The sequence below is a fragment of the Panthera pardus genome, unplaced genomic scaffold, assembly GCF_024362965.1.
Source record: "Panthera pardus isolate Hobbes unplaced genomic scaffold, ASM2436296v1 HiC_scaffold_294, whole genome shotgun sequence".
NCBI lineage: Eukaryota > Metazoa > Chordata > Mammalia > Carnivora > Felidae > Panthera > Panthera pardus.
The window spans coordinates 190557-201737 of NW_026526870.1; the positions used below are offsets into that span (position 1 = coordinate 190557).

Genomic DNA, 11181 nt, shown 5'->3' on the forward strand with positions numbered 1-11181 from the left:
GGAGAGAGGATGCTTAAACCAGGCATTGTCATGAGTGGGATGGACAATGTGGGAGGACCATGGCATTGCTAAAGTAACATGCCTGGCGATATCTCTCTCGCTCTCGCTCTCGCTCTCTCTCTCTGTCTCTCTGCAGACTTGCACTGCCCAATGAGCAATGCTGGGAGAAACCATTGTATCTCTTCTCAGAGGAAGAAAATTGGATTCCTGCTGATTTATAAGCTCAGCCTAAAAACTCCACCCAGACAATTTGGACAGAAGAACAGGAACTGGGTTCCTTGCAGTTGCTCAGTTCCTTCAGTGACGCTGGCCTGGAGAGAAAGAAAGGTACCCCCAGTCAACTTTCCGCATAAACATCGACTGAGGAACCTCTTGCAAACACACTGTAGGGAGAGTCCTTACCTACGACATGCCTGTAAGTGGCAGGGATCTCGTGTGAGCAGAACCCTGTAGGGACTCAAACATATGCCCGTGGATTTATGTAGCTTAGTTTCCTGGAAACTGTCGCATCAGTTATGTGAGTATCAGCCTAGCAGATGACTTCTACCAGGTTCATCGACTTCAACCAGATTCATTGGGTACAAGTGACGACTTCACACAGCACTGAGAGAGCACGTATGTTAACTCGGGGCCAGAACACGTCCTAAGGTGGGAAGAAGTTTCTTGCAGTTAGTGTTGGTTGTCCGAGATTTCTTGTTGCTTTGCTTGTGCCTCACACAGTTAATTTTATCCTCGAAAATGTACATCAAACTTGATACCAGAGAAGATTTGTGGGTTTGGTGGGTCTGATTTGGCAATGCAGTATTTTATGTGTGTCCTTTTCAGATGGATGTGCTCTGATGCAATTCTCTGACTGTTCTTAAAACACTCATCATGGCCAAGATAAACAGGGATACTCTGTGAGCAAAGCGACTGGTGGATCATGGATTAAATACGTAGTGGCCTTTATGGCCACATTTCTTGCTGACACGTCTTCCAAAATCACGTATTGTTCTTTTTGCGCGTGCCCATTTGTGACTCCCAAAGCCCAGAGCCACCTTTCCCTGCTACCTTGTGGTCCTTGTCCTCAGTTCCCTACAAGTTCAGGATGATGACAGCTCTCATTAAATCCCACACAGGAGAAAGCCCATATATCGTAACTCTCTATCCCTTAGTAAATGTTAATTTCCCATATTAGGAAAGGAGCAGAGATAAGAGAATATCAAGTACAGTGAGCACTCTTACCTTGAGGAGGTACATCGACCTTGGGGAAATCTGCCACACCACGACTGAAAAATTGTTCCCTGTCTCCCCTGGCATAATCTTAGGAGAAATGTAACCTTAGGAGAAATTTCGGATTTCTCTTCAGCCAAATCAGCAGAAACGTACATCCCATGAAACAGGTGGGGGTTTATACTCATTGCAGCCAGAGAGATCACACCCCACGGTCTCAGTAAGAGAGTGGTAGAAAGAACCACACATGACAGGATTAGGGCTGTGGTTGGTTGATGGCGGGGAGGCTGGAAGGAAGCAGGGTCTGCTCTACCTCGAACACTGGTAGTGTGCACTGGCCCTTCTTGACTGCAGTGAGAGTCAGCAGTCATTTCCTTACGAAAAGAGGAGGGTGTTTGGGGCGTTGTAGTTTGCACGGTGACCTGGTGTTTGTGGGGCCTGCTTGGAATAATCAGCTAGTCTTGTAGTGTCTCATTGTCTCAGGGTTCAGAGTCTCTTTGAGGTTGAGATCCTGTATCTGAGACTGTTTATTCCCAGCATGAGAACAAAACAGCCAGGCCGGGATGTCAGCAGGGCCATTCAGGGCATCAGAGGCTGGCCTTGTTCTTTCTCCCTGGAAATCCCTAACCTAGAGGTCAAGAAAGAGAGCACTCTGGGCTCACAAGCTGTAGGAGCGAGCCTGGCTGAGTTACAGTGTGACTTTGCCTGAGTGTCTTGAATTTTCTTTTCTGTGGCTCAGTGTCTCATTTCAAAATGGGGCCAATGGGAGTTTCTCCTACATGAGTCATCCCCGGTGTTACAGGAGAGGTGCAGGTGAAGCACTGAGCCCAGTGCCTGGCAGGGAGTAAATACTCAGCACGTATTAGCTCTGCTCGGTCCTCTGCTGTCAGCAGTTTTATCATCTGCCTCGTTCTTTTGGACAAGTGCAGACCATTTCAGGTTCAGATACAGCATCATAAATAACTGTTCTGCAGTTGATGGAGATGTAGGTGGTTCCCGTGATTGCTCTTACAAACAATGCTGTGGAGGACATCTCTATCTCTATATCTCAGTCCTTACCTCTATCATCTTCATGCTCCCTTGTATATTTTTCCAGTATATATTTCTGTGAATGGAATTGCTCAGTTTAGAAATACATTTACAGGGGCACCTGGGTGGCTCAGTCGTTTTAGCTATGACATCAGTCCAGGTGATGATCCTGTGCTTCCTGGTTTCGAGCCCCGCATTTGGGTCTGTGCTGACAGCTTGGAGCCTGGAACCTGCTTCCGGTTCTGTTTCTCCCTCTGTCTCTGCCCCTCCCCTGCTTACACTCTGTCTCTCTGTCTCTCAAAAATAAATAAACATTAAAAAAAATTTAGAAATATATTTGTACATACCTAATTTTCTAATTCCTGCCCTAGTGCCTTGCACAGAAAATTTATGAATTCATATTCTCTATAATTTCAAGTATTTTTTGTTCCTCTCTCTTGCTGATACTGGATAGCATTTGTACCTACCATTTATTTTGCCAACAATTAACCCCTATTCAGAGATTTCCTCAAATGAGTTCACAGTCACTGGCCTCACTTACCTGACATCCCAGAAAAGCAGAAATCAACATGATTTTCTCTTTGCTCTCCTTCAAAGAGCAAAGAGAATGATTTTCTTTTTGCTCTTCTTCAAAGAGCAAAGAGAATAAAAAATTTCCTGTTTTATGACTGCTCTTTTTTCTCAGATAATCTGAGCCAAGACTAGTGCACATATATCACTCTTACTTCATGAGAGCTCCTGTCTTTTGGGTTCACAAATTCTTCTGGGTTTTGAGGGTGAGAGGCTGGTTCACCAAAGAGGTGTGAGATTGCGATTCCCTGACTTCTGTTGACAGAGGGCCCAGGTTGGAGCCAAGTGTGAACTCAACCTGAGTAATTAGGCCTCCATGATTGAGCTTGAGCAAAAGACAAATTGGAAAACAGAGACATTTAAGTTTGCATTTTCATTAAAATAGGACTTTACAAAATAGATCTTTTCTTTCTTTCTAGTCAAAAGGAGAGGTTGCATTGAAAAGACTTTGGGAGAACATAATACAGTGGCTGTTACATTGCTCTCCTTGAATTGATTTGCCTGTGCGGGTAAGTGGTTCTTGCTATAAAACCTTGTCTGGTAGCTCAAGAGAACAAGAAGCTAGAAAAAAACTCTTCCATAGAAGATGGAGAAATTTGATAGATTTACAAATAATTATGTAGAATTAAGGGTTCTACCATGTTTCTTTGGCAACATTAAAGAGACATTTCTCCAGCACTTGAAATGCCCTTCACAGTGTCCCTGATGTTACAAGGGCTTGGGAGCAGTCATGTGAAAGTGAGGAACAGATTGCTACTGTGTTTTTTTCATACTTTTTTCTTTATAGAGATTAGCACACAAGTTTCAAAACATTACAAGGTTCAGCGGATTAGAAATAAGCATCCGAACTTCCCCATTGCTGCATATTAACAAATGACAAAACAGTAGTTTCTGACAACAAACATTTGTTATCTCCCAGTCCTGCAGATCAGAAGTCTGGCAGATGAGGCTGCTTCTCTGCTTGAAGAATTGATGAGTATGTTGCCCCCACCTGAACAGGTCTGACAGTGACCTTGTTGTGGTTGTCTCTCCCATGAGGAGCCACCCTCACCATCTCCCTCCTCTGGGGTCCTCTTCCCTGATCTGATTTCCATCTGTCATGATTGTTTCCACATACCCAGATGGCTTAGGAGGAGCCTAGATCTTTGGAGTCCCAGAACTGATCTCTGCCATCTCCTACTCCAGGAAGAGAATAAAAGGACAGAGGTCTTCATGAAGAAATGACCTCCATGAGGGATGACATCCCCCAGTGAATGGAACAGAGGAAGAAACTATAGGGCAGTGGAGGTGCTAAAAGCCCAGATCACGGAAGCAGGACCCACTTCCCAGAAATGTCCCCATTTCCCATTGAAAGCCATCTTGAACGAGGGACTTGATCTCAAAGCTGAATCAGTCTGGTGAGCACTGGGGCTTTCAGAGTCTGCATCCTATGCTCATTGTTTACTAATGGGCTTCTTCCTTACCTGGGAATCTCCTTGGAATTTTTGTCTGAGATGCAGCTTCTTATCCCCATGGGATTTGAACAGGCACCACAGTGACTCTGATGTAGGTGACCTTCAGCCCCAAAGCTGGTGCCCAGGGACTGGAGCTCTGTCTGCTGCACGATGTCACATTTCACATCCAACACCCCAATGGTTCATGCTGCCTTCTATTTACAGTATATGTTCTCTATTTTACATGAGGAAAAGGTGCTCTAAAAGATAATAAAATCATCCACCAAAGTGTATGTGACATGTGGTAAAGCTGGTTTTAGAATCCTGGAATGTTTTTTTAATGCTGTGCTTTTATTGCTTTGTCACAGATCTGGGATAGGGTTTGTTTGGAAACGTGGTTGGGACTAGAGATCGGTAAAAGGCAGTTGTTCCTGATAACTGTTATTTATCTGCTTGACAAGTATTTACTGAACGTTTTCCCTGGCAGGCTCTTAATGGAGGCGCTGCGGAGACGGGATGAACAGGGCAGGCAGAGCGCCCGCTGTCAGGAAGATGATTTTCCAGCCCAGGAGATCGGTGTCTTATAGATAACCACATCAATACATTTTAATTTCTGCTGTGATGAATTTTACCAAATTGTTGAGTACCTTGGGCCCATTGTGTGAGGCAGGCTTGAAAATCAAATGAATATAAACAATAGGACTGTAGAAGTATGACAAGGAAGTGTCCCAGGAAAGTTCCTTGCAACATTTTTGTTTTAACGGGGGCAGGGTGGGTACTGATGTTTGATCAGTGTCCTCTGAAATTCAGATGTGGGTTCCTGGAGGGTGTGATAGGAGAGTCCAAGGGAAGCTTGCGACCAAGACACCTGTTGGTGTGTGTGCTGCCATCAAGCGATGAGGGAGTTTGGGAAAATCTCCTCATCTCTCTGGGCCTCAGTTTCCTTGTCTGTAAGATAAGGTTGTCATTCAACTTCTCCAAAGTCCCTTGCCGCTCAGTCTCTCTGAGAGCACGAGGGACTGAGGTGCCTGTTAAACGTGTCCTGAGGACTGTGGCTGAGACCTGACTTGGTCCCTTGTCTGTGTGTCTCCTGCAGGAGCCCGGCTGAGCCCACACTGGAAACAGAGGACCGAGGGAGCCGATGGAAGACAGAAAATCAGCAGGTGTGGAGCATGAGAATGACCCAGAGAAGGACAAGGTAATGGTGGAACGGTGGCTGCCCAAGGACCTGAGAATACGGGCAAGTGGAGCTCAGAACAATCTGGAGAAACTGAGGAACGCGTACAGTAGCATCCAACCCTGCAAGGAGCAGCCTGAGGCGAGCAGTGAGGACTGGGGGTGTAACGCACTCCACAATGAATGGTGCACCTGCCAGGGAGCCCCACAGGAAGGACGGGGGTTGGTTTGCACTGCCGGGAAGCACCGTTTCTAAGGGTAGGATGGTGTGACCATGAGGCTCTGCCCTAGTCCCCGAGCTTTGACGTTGGAGCTGCCCTGACAGTGGATGGCCTCCAAGGAAGTGTGGGTTTGGAGGGATCAATGCGTTTGGATCACATTTGGAGATGTTCACTCTTACCACAAATCGTTTTGCCCTAAGGCGAGGAGGGGCCAGGGCAGGGGACCCTTGCATCTGAAGTCGTAATACTAATAATATTCTTCTGAATTTCTGGTCAGGAATGTGGAAGGCTTTACACATAATATCTGTTGACCAGTGATTTTCTTGACTATTGGTTGACTGCTTCATTTTCTGAGGCTGTGTTCAGAACTTGGAAATCAATACAATTTCCCGAGGAAGACAAAGCAGTGGGAGAACGATGCAAACACAATGTGGTAGCTCTCCTAACCTGGGGTGTTGTGACAGAGCAGAGGATTGGAGTGGGGGCCAGGCCCAGGACATCTCTTCCCCATGACAGAGTGAGCCATTGAGAGGAATCCCCGAGGAGAATCCCCGTCTTCATCAGAGCTCACCACAGGGCAGTGTCCTGGGACATGGAGAGGGTAGGGCAGGTTCCTCTATGAAGGAGGGGATTTGCTACCTCTTGGGAGAAAGCAGGGGACTCCTGACTAGACATTTGTGAGTGGAATGGAGATGAGATGGTCAGAGATTGGCAGCAACTTGTATTTGATCAGTGAAAGGAAGTCCCTGAGGGCCTCCTCAGTGCTTGGCTCAGTGCTAGGAACCCCGAATACAGTGGTGAATAACACATTCTCCCAACTGTCCTGGGGATCTCAGTCTGGAAACAGGACGTCATGAGAAGTGTAGTGCTGGTGGGTTCCTTGGAAGAAATGGCCAAAGCTACTTGGCGATGACCTCGGTGATTGTCCTGGTCTGCCTGTGTGTTTTCCAACAGCTGGGTGACCTGCCTTGGCCCAACAGCCCTGGAGCCTCAGCCACATTTCAGCCTTTTAGGACACGACTGACACCCGGGGTCCATGGTGGCTTCAACCAGTCAATACTGCCAAGGTCTTCAGAGGAAACGGCTGGCATCTGCGGCTACTACCCACTATGCCTTGGCCAGCTGGGGAAACGGAGGCAACCTCACTAAATCTCATAGGGTCATCCTCTCCATAATGACCAGTGATGATCTGTCTTCTGCTCTGGTAAGTTAAATGCTTTCTGGTCTTCCATATTCTCTCGCCACATAAAAACTAATATAAATATTGGCCCAATTTTAGAACAAGGACATGTACTTCACGTACAAAGGGAGTAGAGCAACTTCCAAGCTTCAGTGAGAACGTACAGAAACTCTTACAACTGAATAATAATAGGATACATCACTCCAAAATTGCGTAAAAGATGCGTATGGCCATTCTGGAATAGGCACTTGAGTCATCCACCATTCTTCTTTTTAAAATCACTTTGATAATTCAAGATCCTTTCCATTTCCATATGAAGTGTTGGATCAGCTTAGAAATGTTTACTAGCATGTCTGCTGGAATTTTGATTGGCCTTGTATCAGATCTGTAGATCAATTTGGGAAGAACTGACATGTAAACCATATTGAGGTCTTCCAATCCACAGCAAATTTTACCTCTCCATGTGTTTAGTTCATTAATTTCTCAAGGTAATGCTGTGTAGTGTTCAGTGTACTGTTCTGACACGTATTTTGTGTGATAAGACAGTGCAAGAAGAGAATTGGTCAAGAGTCTTTTAAGTTTATTTTTATCTATTCTGAGAGGGCTATAGAGAGCAAGCAGGCAAGGGTCAGAGAGAGAGGGAGACAGAATCCCAAGCAGGCTCCACACAGTGAGCACAAACCCTGAAGTGGGGCTCGATCTCAGGAACTGTGGGAGCATGACCAGAACCAAAATCACCAGTCGGACACTTAACCAGCTGAGCCACCCAGGCGCTCCTGGTCAAAAGTCTCGAAGAAGAAATACCTCACAAAACAAGATATACACATGGCCAAAAAGCACTTGAAAAGATGCTCCGCTGGAAACCACTTAAAGGCATAAAGTTGAAGAAAAATGAAAATGGCTTCAGTGATGTTTCCCCAGGTTCGATTTTAAACTAAGTAACCTTTTTCTTGTCTTCTGCAAAGCTCCCCTCCTCCCTTCTTAGCCTTCTGTATCAGGAAGCAGGTACACCCCAGGACATGAGGAAGGAGGGTAGCGGCATGTACACAGTTGCTGTCGCTACTGGCCACACCTTGATTTTCCCGATAAGACCCCCGACCCCTTCCTCCAGGGGCAGGAGCTGGCAGTTTTTGAAGGCCTTAGCCTGCTGTCGTCCTTTTTGCCTGGGAAAGCAAGAAAGCTGTTAGTGTTCCTCCTTATCTCAGACTCTGTCTTTGTGGTATATTTTGGCTCCAAAGCACGGAGGTCAGTTTTCCAGAACACACTCAGTCATCAGGAGGAACACAAGTTAATGCTACCGTGAGTTAGCGTTACACGTCCATTGCCATGGGCTAAAATGAAGAAGACCGGAAATATATGTGGTGAGGATGTGAAGTCACTAGAAGTTTCCAACACTTGTGGGAATGAAAACTGGTCCAGTCATGTAGAGAGGCTGAACCATAGTTAAACATTGACCACTCACATGAACAGCCATTTCACTTCTAAGTATTTACACACCGATCTGTACATGAATACTCCCCATCGCTTTCTTCACAGTGGCTAAACCCTGGAGACCACACAGAGGCCACTAGTAGGTGACTGTATAAATCGACAGGATGTAGCCGTTCGGAGGAATACTACTTAGCGATAAAAAAGCACGAACTGGCGATACGTGCAGTAATATGGATGGATTTCAGAATCCTTATGCTGCACCAAGGAATGTAGGCACCAAAGCGTTCCACCTACCTAGAGTTGTTAAAAAAGGCAAACCCACCTGTAGGGTCAGTGGGTGCCTGGGGCTGAGGCGGAGACAGTGATGGACTGCAAAGGGCCACAAGGGAAGTTGTGAGCTGGAAGAAATGCCGTGTCTTGATGGTAGCTGGAGTTTGATTTTGCTGTGCATTTAATTGTACGCCTTATTTACTTTTTTAATGCTTATTTATTTATTCTGAGATTGAGCAGGGAAGGGGGAGAGAGAGAGGGAGAGCAAGACAATCCCAAGCAGGTTCCACACTGTCAGCACAGCACCCGATGTGTGGGCTTGAATCACTAGCCGTGAGATCATGGCCTGAGACAAAGTCCAGAGAGTCAGATGCTTAACTAACTGGGCCACCCATACCCCGCATGGTACACTTTAAAAATGCCGTCTAACGTACCCAAAGTATCCCCCGGTAGCATTCGTGTGATAATCTAGTGTATTTCTCCATACCAACCGTGAGCATTTAGAAAATGAAATTTAAAAACAAAATAAAATTAAACTCAATAAACACAATAGAGATTCACATCCACACAATCATTAAATGCATAAGAACACATATAAGGAAGACTCCAGACAACTATTGCTGACAGAAATTAAAGGAGATCTAGATACATATAAAAGTGTATACAGCACCTTCATAGATGAGAAGATCCAATCTTGTTGGAATACCAAATCAATATTACCCTGATTCCTATTGGAGTAGGCATTTTGGGGGGAAGTTACCAACTAATTCTAAAATGTATGTGGAAGGGTGCCTGGATGGCTTGGTCAGGTCCGCGTCCGGCACTGGATTCTGGCTCAGGTCATGATCTCACACTTCACGGGTTTGAGCCCCGGGGGCATTGGGCTCCATACTGACAGTGTGGAGCCTGCCTGGGAATCTCTCTCCCTCCCCCTCCCCTACTCACTTTCTCTATCAACATAAAGAACTTAGAAAAAAAGTATAAAAACCTGGATTTCATAAAGTATTAAATCCTTCGTTGATCATAAATCACTATTTAAAAAGTGAAAAGACACACCCTCTCCCTCTCTGTCTGCCCCTCCCCCTCTCAAAATATGTAAAATTTAAAAAGTCATCATAAAATACACAGTGAAAACACAATCCACAGTCCAGGAATAATTCCTTGCAATACCTCATATATGGCAACGACCTTATCCAAAATACAGAAGGAACTTACACACATCACAAAGAAAATTACAGAGAACCGAGCTTATTGATGAGGAAAAGATCTCAAAAGGAGCTTCATAAAAGAAGATACCCAAATGACCAAGAGCATTCGAAAACTAAACCGAGCACTAACAGCTAGCAGAATGGCTAAAATCAAAAGGACCAAGAATACCAGGTATGTGGGAATGTAGAGAAACTGGGACTGCCTATCTTTGGGCGGAAATCTAGGAGACAAAGCCTTTGCAAAAGTCTGTGTCAGTTTCTCTGCTTTCCCCAAGCATTTTATTCCTAGGATGTGTACCTGGGAGGAACCAGTGGGTGTCTGCACAAACACAGTTTGGACATGATTATTTGTCCTTACTCTGTGTGTGATAACCAAAACTAGATCTGTCCAGCAGGAACACGGATAGTCAAATTGTGCTATAATCCCCAAGCAGAGTATTTCTCGGCAGCATCAGCACCAATGGCTGACACACAGCTAATCAGGACGAGATCTCAAAACCAGACACCGAGTGAGAGAACACAGAACATAGGAGAACATACGACATCATTGCAGTTATATGAAGTGTAAGAACAAGCAAAAGTCGTCTAGGGTGAGAATTCAGAGTGTGTTTGTGTTTGGAAATGGGTATTGACCGGCAAGGAGCAGAAGAGAACTTTGCGCCACGGACGAAAGTGTTCTATATCTCGATCTGGGTGGTGACAGGATGCATACGTACGTTAAATTCATTGAGCTGTGTGCTTGCGGTTTGTGCGTTTTGCTCTAGGTCAATTCGACCCCAATAAAGAACTGTTAGAATTGAAAAAGAGAGAGATGACCGAGCCGAAAAGAGAATAACAAATGACAGGAAATCGGTAACAAATATTGAACGTGAACATCACAATAAGAATGTCTTGAGGAGAAACCCAAAGCAATTCAACAGAACAAACACTAAAAAGTATAATTTCATGAAAAACAGGAGAGTGAGAATGACAAGTTCAAATAAGATTAGAATGGCATGTTGCTGCCTTAGGAAAGTCACTCTAGAGCAATAAACACTGAGACGTATTCCAGCAAAAGTACTGTCAGTCGCTTTGATGTGGGGTACAAGGTTGGCTTTCGAGGCCATCCAAGATTCCTTTGGCTCTTTGGGGTCTTTTCTGGTTGCATACAAAGTTGAGGATTGCTTGTTGTAGCTCTGTGGAAAAGGTTGGTGGTATTTTGATAGGGATTGCAGTCAGTGTGTGGATTGCTTTTGTTAGTATCAACATTTTAACGATATCTGTTCTTCTAATCCATGAGCACGGGAAGTTTTTCCATTTCTTTCTGCCCTCTTCAGTGCCTTTCGTAAGGGTTCTCTAGTTTTCAGAGTGCAGATCTTTTACGTCTTTGGTTGGGTTCATTCCTAAGTATCTTACGGTTTTAGGTGCAATTGTACATGGTTTCAACTCCTCGATTTTTCTTTGTGGTGCTT

General features: G+C 45.1%; 1 long non-coding RNA gene across 1 annotated transcript; it reads left to right on the plus strand.

The window, feature by feature from the left end:
• The first annotated feature begins 2797 nt into the window (after window positions 1-2797).
• On the plus strand, window positions 2798-5566 carry LOC128774114 (uncharacterized). The gene is made up of 3 exons (XR_008418531.1): window positions 2798-3320; window positions 3731-3787; window positions 5341-5566. It is a non-coding gene; the product is annotated as an uncharacterized LOC128774114 (long non-coding RNA).
• The last annotated feature ends 5615 nt before the right edge of the window (window positions 5567-11181 follow it).